This window comes from Hibiscus syriacus, unplaced genomic scaffold (assembly GCF_006381635.1).
Source record: "Hibiscus syriacus cultivar Baekdansim isolate YM2019G1 unplaced genomic scaffold, ASM638163v2 tig00111097_pilon, whole genome shotgun sequence".
NCBI classification, from domain to species: Eukaryota; Viridiplantae; Streptophyta; class Magnoliopsida; order Malvales; family Malvaceae; genus Hibiscus; species Hibiscus syriacus.
The window spans coordinates 226473-236546 of record NW_024062982.1 but is presented as its reverse complement, the minus strand read 5'-3'; the positions used below and the strand labels follow the sequence as shown (position 1 = coordinate 236546).

At 32.0% G+C, this 10074-nt stretch overlaps 1 pseudogene; it reads right to left on the bottom strand.

Moving 5' to 3' along the window:
- Positions 1-1215: 1215 nt before the first annotated feature.
- On the bottom strand, positions 1216-9369 carry LOC120153000 (annotated as a pseudogene).
- Between the last annotated feature and the right edge of the window lie 705 nt (positions 9370-10074).

The window sequence follows — 10074 nt, the reverse complement described above, 5'->3', positions numbered from 1 at the left end:
GAGAAAATAGGGATAAATAAGACTTGTTTGATGCTCAGGAAATGAATCGGACACCCGAGTTCCTTTAGTTTAGGGTGTCGAAGTATATAATCATTCTATATATTTAAAGAGTACTTAAGGCACTTTAAACTAACTAGCTCAGGAGCAAGGTCCGACACTTGCAACGGGTGGGCTAGTCGGGGGTGTGGTGTTCGATGTAGAAATTTCAAGGGGGCACATCCTCGGTAGACTAGAAGGGTGTGTGAGCTCCAAGATGTAGAGATCCCTCAACCGCACCATGATGTCTACCATAGAGTAGAGAGTGAGTATCACAAGGATACTCGCTAATGATTGAGATTAAATAGATTCATTATACATTTTTATCAGATGTATGAGCATGTTATAAATGAACCCCTGTTAGTATGATTTAGTTGTTAAGGTGTCACTAGGCTAGTTAGCTTAGTGTTTGGAATTTGTTTCCTTACATATATTCTTAGGTGGAGCACTTGAAGAACTTTTGTATTAGTAGATCCATACCCAATTTTGGAGCAGAATATGTCTCGATTTCTTTTTAGAGGGCATATATATTTGTAACCCTTATTTTATATAATCGAGTCATAACTTGTTTTAAATTCAAGGTTTGTACATTTGATTTTGTATCCATGGGAGCTCCTGACTGTAAACTGTTTTGTATAAAAGTTATTGTCTATTTTATCATAAATAATTATTAATGAATGTTTTTCCATTGAATATGATAAAGAAAATTTTGGTTAGCCACTCCAGTGGTTCCGTGTGGTACTCTCATTGGACGATTGTGTATTGTACTGGTGTAGGGTGATACAAGTAGGTTATTGACCAACGATGAAAGATACAGAAGAGGCATCTCAGACTCGACCTGCTGCTAGTTTTGCTCGACTACGATTGAATCGACTCTTCATGCCTTTAGGGACTGCCCAAACACCTATTCTCTTTGGAATCAAATTGTTCCTCCTAATATGCTTAGCTCTTTCTTCTCTTTGAATTTTTATTCTTGGATTCATACGAATATTATTGCTAATTCTATTCACCCTATATGGGGTATTCCTTAGAAGTTTATTTTTGTAGCTCTCTCTTGGTCCTTTTGGAAAAGAAGAAACACTTTCATTTTCAATCCTAAGGCTCCATCGAATTCAAAAATCATGCGTTTTAGCATTATTTGGGCAAAGTATTTTAATGGTAACTTAACTAATTGTCCTTCTAATTCTGGTTTGCAACAGGGTCGCAAGAATTGGAAAGCTCTAAACTTGGGCTACTGCTTTCTCTCAACCTAGAAGCGAAGGCTTAATCGGTTGTCTCATTCGCGAAAATGATGGAAACTGGATTGTTGCCTTTCATAAGGCCGTGGGCATCCTTGAAGCTCTCCATTTGAGCTATGGGCTATCCACGACGGGTTATATTTCGCCTAACAGTAAGGCTTTGAAATCATCTAAGTTCAATATGACTACCAACAAGCAGTCCACCTGATCAACGATCCCAATGCTTCTTCTTCTCCGCTGTCCTTGATGTGGACTATTGATAAACTTCAAAGCAAAGCATGGAACGCAAAAATTAGGTGGATTCCTATAGAAGGGAACTACCCCGCAAACTTTATCGCCAAACTTCCTAATGCTCAGGTATATGTTTTAACTACCTTTGAAGACCCCCAGCTGTTATTCAGCTCTTGCTAGATCGTGACCGCATAGGTCCTTAGTCTTGCAAGCTTTTATTCCCTAGGCTTCTACTCTCTCTATTAAAAAAAAGAATGTTGAGTTGTCTTTGCTCAGAGTGTTGAGATACCTCATCCATTCACCGGAGGAGACTGGATGCTTTCAAATACAAGAAGTCTTCACCCGTTAATTACAGAAATGTTGAGATGCATCCGTATCCAAACAACGGTGAGTTACCCTCAAAGGGTATTGAATTGACTTTATACAGATTTATGACCACTGATCTGCTTGAGGGATTGAGATATCTCTGTTTTGGTGTCAAAATACATTTTTTTACCCTAGTAAGGATGTCTCAATTTCACCTGCAGTTTATAGTACACGTAGAGATGTCTCTATACCCATCGTAGTTTATTAGCACATACTGGAAAGTCTTCTTTACCTTACTGAATATCACTTTCTTAGCACATATTAAATCTGATTAGTAGAAATAGATACCATTTGGAAATATATGTATTTGTACTAAGTGAATATGTGTAATTTGATGTTGTTGGATGAATGGTATACATAAAGATGTTTCGGTACCATCGTAGTTTATTACCACAGAATGAAAAGTCCTTTTTACCTAATTGAATAGTACTAAATATGTGTATTATGTGCTAATATTTCTTAGCATATATAAAATCTTCTTGGTAAAAATAGATATCGTTTGAAAATATATGTATATGTGCTAAATGAGCATGTGAAATTTGATGTTGTTGGATCGTAATTTATGATATATATATATAAATATGTCGCTATACCTATCGTAGTTTGTTACCACATATTAAAGAGTCTTATTTATGTGACCGAATAGCATTAAATATATGTATTATGTGCTAAGATTTCTTAGTACATATAAAATTTGCTTAGTAAAAATAGATACCTCTTGAAAATATATGTATATGTGCGAAGTGAGTATGCGTAATTTGATGTTGTTGGATCATAGTTTATGGTGAAGACATGCTTGATGGCTAACTAAAAATATCTTTTAAAAATTTTATTGAGTGACTTCAGCGGTAACAAAAAATGTTAATCTTCCTAAAAGTTCTAAATTTGAGTAACGACATTTGCATGGTGTTTAACAGAGCTACAATATTTGCATGGTGTTTAAAAGAATTAGAGCAGTTTACTAAACATATCTCTTCACCATCAATCTTTCTTTATTCGTAAGAAATAAAAAAAGTATTTTTTTTAAAAAAAAATTGCTTGATAAAAATATGTGACTTCCTAAAAAAATATACTTGATAGACACATGTTAAAGAATCACAAACAAAACAATAAATGGATTCACATCCTAAAGCTCCATCCAGTATATTCGATATAAATGAAAGTAAATTGTTGAATATATAACATTTATAAAATAAGTATCTGATCAATATGGGGTACAAGTTACTTCTATGTATAACAATATTAGACAAGCATAGCCCTTATAAAAAAAATTGGGGCCTTTAATTTGATTCGACGTCCAAAAGAGTGTTACATGAGAAACTCACAGTAGATACCTCCTAGACCCCGATGATTGCATACAACACAACACACCAACACTGTCTTGTTATGTTGAATGCAAGATGCTTCATATACTGCACACACAACAACTCTTCTTTAGGTGCTTCAACAAAAATATGAGCGTATAAATACATTATATAAACTTACCACAATAGTAGAATCGCTAGTTAAGCTAGTAATGACAATGACAATTGGAGACTCATAATATTAGTTAAAGACTCATAATATTAAAATTGTATTATTCATTATGAGGGTCACGAAGAAAAAAAATATCCAGCATAGCCCCAACATTTATCTATAAATATAAATTGCTTAAAGAAGATTAAAATCACAGTTATTCAATAAACCATGGCTCTTATATTCAGTTTTACTCCTCAAAATTTCCTTTCTCGTTATGCTTCCGTTGTAAAACTCAACCAAAACAAGCAAGCGTATGCAACGCTCTGTACTCAATAATCAAGGCCAAAAGTGTTCACGTGGCTGCACCTAATTTAGGTTGCAAAGTTGAAAAAAGAAGAAAAATTCATATTCAACAACTTCGAAGTGAGGAGAGCTATTCCCGATGAAGAGTTTTGGATAAGTACTACATTTTATCTTACTTTCCATCTGTTTTTCTTTTCTTGATTACTTGTTAACCTTATTTGGTATTGTAGACCGCTGTATATATCAAACAAGAATCTTTCTTAGAGCAAGAACCAAGAAGAAAACACGTTCATATCTTAAAAAGAATTAAAAGATTTGTTGATGAGATGAGCACCTTCATCCAACAATGATTCTTCATATTAAATACATATATTAACATGGATTCTATCTTAATAAGTGAGAAAAATCATGATGACATAGCATTAGGATGGAGAAAGCATATGCCTGGTCGCAGTTAGGAAGAAAGCTAGCAACAGAGCTTACCACGTAGGCAAAAAAATTGTGGGGACATTGAGCTATCAAGACTGTCTGATGGGTGAAAACTCCAAGAAGAATATCTACAACAGCAACATTGTTGTCATTAAATCCATGCGTTAACAGAAGGTTGGGTCATATCTAGTGAAGTTCATAACAAGAGTTAAAAAATTATTGTATCTTCGTTTGGATTAAAAAAACATTCTCGGAGTGAAAATGTTTTAAAAATTAGGTTTCAAGGAAGGAGATGATGAAGAACATGAAATCAGTAGCGAATCTAGAAATATTTTTCAGGCTGGGCACACGCATATATTAATCACATGAAATTTTGATAAAAGGTGAACACAACTAAAATTTTAGGGTAGACAAAACTATTAAAATATATAATTATCCGAAGAGAATTCGAATTTCTAAGTATACACATGCTCACCCTATATCCTTAATGGATTCACCACCGGGTAGAATTGATCATATAATTAAATTAACACAATAGAAGTAATAACAAATTAAGGTTTAATCGGAAAACTTATAATTACAAGAGAATGTAACACTTTTATTAATACACAATACAATTGCAATATAACACACTTACCCCATTATTTTTTTTCTTCTCTAACCATAAGTTCTCTTACACTAACACACTTTTTACACTCTTTACTACTCTAGTAACAATGGTAAATCTCATATTATAGTTATAGATTTTAGTTTTCATTGGATTGTTAATACATGTCAACATTTTAGCTATTGACCTTATAAATATTGAGAATCTTTTATAGATAATTCTAGATATAATATCAAATATCTAGATTATATTATGAATATTATATATATATATATATATTATTTTTATATTATTTTAGAATATTCTCAAGATATATCTCGTAAATGATAATTATATATTTATATAGTGACTTTCCAACATTGACATTTTTAATGATTAAAAGAGAAATTCTTTTATTTTAAAATAAATAAATAAAAAATTAGTTAATTTATACAAATTACTTTTAATTTGATACTATTAATTCTTTTCCACCGTTGCCTGCAACTGCACGTCGATAAATCTTTTGTTTTCTTATTCATTAGATATCTGATATGACTTGACATTATATCTTGGTGCAGTCCCTCTATCTTAGCTTGAGTTTCTTGTCTTGCTTTCCCAATCGGATGAGGCAACAATGTCGACCTTGTAATGTATTCATAACTGGTTGGAGATACCTTATATAAAACAAGTTGTCTATAACGAGAAGTTCTGCTGTGAGACGCCTAAAATAAGGTCAATAATAAGGTGTAATTGGTGAAAAATGTAATAGGTTAAAAGCGGAGCATAAAATGTTATAGACCAGAATAAAAAAAGTTATTATTCGGAGTAACATAACAAGTTGCACTAAAATGTTATACAGGTTAAGAAAATGAGTTATAATCGATAAATGTTATGGATACTATTAACATTTTAGGTTTTGCCCAAAAAATTACCATAATTTAAGCTGATAGAGCCTTAGACATTCTCACAATAATAAAATAAGTTAAAAGCTAAAAATGTTAGGAATATATGGGTTCATTTGTTTCACTTAAATATTTTCCGAAAAATGTTTTCTGTAAAATGAAATATATTTTTGAATAAAATTTTCTGGAAAATATTTTACGGTGTTTGGAAGAATTTGTGTAAACCATTTTCCACTAGTTGTTGAATATTTTAGAAATTATTTATTACAAATATTAAATATAATAAATAATATTATTTATCATAAAATCTTAATATTATTATTTTTGAAATATTAGAATGATTTTTTATTATTAAAATATTTCTATAATTTTATTAATAAAAATATTAAGATTTAAACATTCTATTGAAATAAAAATATTTATTAATTATTTATCAAATTAAAAGCATTATATTATATTTTAAAAATATTAATTGATATATTTTTAATATTTTTAATAAAATATTATTAAATTATTATATTAATATTAAATACATAAATAATATTATTCATTAATAATAATTTAATAATACTATTTCTATGAAATTAATAAATAATATAATTTTTATTAATAATTTATTACATATTATTAAAATAAAATTATATTATTATAATATAATTGAGTATATTAATAGGTTGTGCCAAGCATGTCATGGTTCACTAACAAATACGTTGCAATATGTAATATTAACATTTTCATTAATTATTTAAAAATATTTATAGATTTTAATCCTTTGATTGATTCACACATATTATTTTAATTTTTGAAAATGTATTTATTAATTAAAGTTATGAAATATAGATTTAATTTAGTAATTTGATTATATGTTGATTTAGTTTTTGTAAATTTTAATTCTTTGATTTAGTATGCATAAAAAAATTTCTTCGATTTCATATATATGTGTATTACATATATTATTTTGATATTATGTTTGATATTTATAAATTTATGTTTGGTATATATTAGTTAATTTAAAAAATATTTTTTGATTTTTGGAAAGTTGCTCTGTTGTTTGATCTATGTGGTCTCAGAGAATCTTTGGCCACTCGTCCTCGTGAAGTTGCTCACCGTACGAATTCACGATCGGAGATATTTGCCGTCACTGGAAAATCTCAATAAAAGTTTGACATTTTCTTTAAACTTGCTCTATTTATTTTAGTTTCTTCTGTTAGTTTTTCTCTATTTCCCCCACTAAGTTTGTAAACTATTTTTTTTGTAGATTTTTAGGTTATGTTACAATTGTTTATTGTTTTTACAGGTTATAGTCTTATCATGTTATTGGAGTTTTCTAGATTAACCCGATGAAATATGGGAATTGGTAATGATTTTGTTGTTTTTTGGTATTGGGTGCAAAGTGAATTTGGAGAGGTTGGGGGTTGGGTTGATTGGTTATTAATTGCTATCGAGGTTAAGGGTATTGGATCTGAATTGTATATTAAATTTGAGTTGTCTATTGGGTTTGAGTTTTTACAAGATATATTTTTGGTTTTATTTTGATTCGGGCTTGATAAATGGATTTTTAAACCCAAACAAAAATAATGTTTATAATAGACATTTTTATTTATCTTTTGGGCATAAATAAATCCAGGATGGGCAGAAAAAATTTAGGGTGGTCATAAATTAATTTTAGGATTGGCACATATATAAATTGAATACTTAATACATTAATTTTAAATTCCACGATGGGCACGTGCCCACCCTGAAAAGCATATAGCTCCGTAACTGCATGGAATGCTATACAATTTGTAATTAAAAAAATCAGTGTATGCTTCGTTAAAGAAATCTTTTAATGTTTGATTGTTTTCTCAAATCAATTGGTACCATTTTTTTCTGTTTGCGCTAAAGAAAGTTTGTTTCCAAGTTGGTTTGTCCGGTTATAGTTTTCATGTGAAGATGTATTTTTTCTTCTTCTATGGCGTTGTCTTGTTGTCTCGTGCCTTCCTCAAGGTATATGAAAGATGTTTATTTGCGTCGTTTTAAACATGTTGACCAGTTTAGGTTTTGTATAGGTATTGGTTGTGGTGCTATAAATATGTATTCATCAGGTTGTTGTCTCCAAAGAAGGGTTGTCTTTATTTTAAGGTGAACAGGGCAATCTTGTTAGGAATGGGGGTGTGCTCATTTCCTGTCTATCTTGTTTGGCAAATTTAGAGTCTATTTGTTTGGTTTTTCGTACCTGCCAAAGCTTTAATTTAGGGTTTTCAAGGTCCAATTGGAATATGAATATAATCAAGATTGTAGTAGAATGATTGGTAGTTGGGGTTGTAATGTTGAGGGGAGCGGAGGCTTCTAGTTTTGACAAATTGTTTGCAAGATAAGGTTGTGCCACTAGAATTGATGTGCTGGCAAAGTTAGCACTGAGAGCAATGTGGATGTTGATGAAGGTGTCATGCAGATCAGCTATCACTTTTGCTTGTTCTTTGCCCTTGTGAGATCGGGTGTTGGTTTTGTTCTCAGCTTATGTTTTGGTTTTGGGTTAGGAGTAATTCTGTTGTCTTCATCTTTCCATAACCTATGGAACAGAGTGTTTTTTATGTTCTTTTTGTTTTCAAGGTTCGAGGGGTTCGTTAGAGTTTTTAGGAGCTTTGGTTTGTTATTTGAATGTGTTCGATGTGCTTTTTCGTTCGTTTTGAGGTTTTATTATTAATCTTTTGGTGTGTGAAAAAAGAAGAAAATATGGCAAAACATCAATGGGTTCCAAATCTACAGTCGGCAGGTCATTCTCAAGAAAACATACTATAAGTCTATAGCTTGAATAATGGTCGATGATTCAAAGAACACCCATTGCTTCCATTGGCATTGAGAACAACAATATTTCCATTGGAGTTTACATCCATGAGAACTAAATCATCCTCCTTGGTTTCCCTAGTAGCAAGCATCTTCTCAATGATGTAGTCTTTGACAACTGTCGTAATGGCTCCTTTCAATGGCCTTGCTCCATAGCTCGGGTCATATCCTTCATCCGCCACTCTATCCCGAAACCTTTGAGTGACATAAACTTGATTTTTTTTTGCTTTGAACTTGTCAAGCACCTCCTTAAGAATTATATCAGCACTCTCCTTCACCTCTAACTTGGTGAGCTGCCTAAAAACAATCACCTCATCCACTATATTCAACAACTCATGCCTAAATTTTTGTTTTAGTTCTTCCATTACTAGGCTCTTTATTATATTGTAATTGTAGTCCTTATCAAGATCAAATCGTCCACCCTTACTAATTACATTGCTTCCAGCATTAGATGTCATTATTAAAAGGACATTATACAATCCACAGCTCTTCCATCACCGACTGTCAATCGTCCATATTCAAGTATATGAAGCATCATGTTTAAGACATCAGGATGGGCCTTCTCAATCCCATTGAAAAGCACTACAGTGTATGGTCGTCTCTGAACAGCCTCAGTTAGCTGGCCCTGTATGTACCAAGGTGAACCAAAGAGCTTGGATATTGTGCGACTTTCCAGGAACTCACTCATATCAAGTTGGATTACAGCTTCTTCAGGACCAAAAATATTAGTAGCTAGTGCCTTAGCTAATTTCAACTTTTCTACACCACTTGGACCGAAAAAGATAAAGCCATATGGCTGACGGCAGCCCTCAATACCCAAAAGGTTACGACCAATGGCTATCACAGGGACACGACTGATGGCTTTCATAACTTTATCCTAACCTATGACTCGCTCATAAAGAGTCTCTTCTACCTTGAGGGAGATACTTTCATTTATTATTAAACTCTCAACAGGAATACCAGTCCATGAAGAGATTATATCTTCAATGTCCATAGTTTTCATAGTCTTCTCGTGCTTGCTTATCTCATAGAACATAAAGATCTGAAACCTGAGCTCCAATTCTCGATTATATACTTCCTTGTCCTTTAATAAAAGTATTATGATATGAACAAGAATAACATCCTAAACGTGAATGTGCCTAAAGTGCCACATTGGGCTACCGAGACAACCCCTGATTTTCAAAACATGTTCGTTTTCTTTTCAAACACACTGAATGATATCATAAATAAAACATTAATAATTGATATGAAAACATTTTATAAAATGGGAGCTCCGTGACACATAATTTAAAATCAAATAATACATCTCAATGTTTGATAAAACAAATACATAAGTAAGGTTCTTTGAATACACATGCCCACTAAAGCTACAATACAATACTCTAAAGGAGATGCTAGAAGTCCTACTGCGATGGTGCTTCATGAACGACCCAAGCTAGAAACCTGCCAATGAAAAACATCTGAAGGTTGAGCTTACAAAGCCCAACAGTATAATCACTAATATAGAGCAACATTAAGAGTTTCATAAACACAAGCATGCTAAAGACATGGTACTAAGCAGTAGGTACATGCATGACCTAGATCAAGTGCTACCTACTTGAGATTTAATGTTCTATCACTTAAGTAGGGGTCTTGTGTATCCCTTAATCCTCTACTGAGGGCTTCGACATGAGTACACCTCTAAAGGGTCTCTAACCAT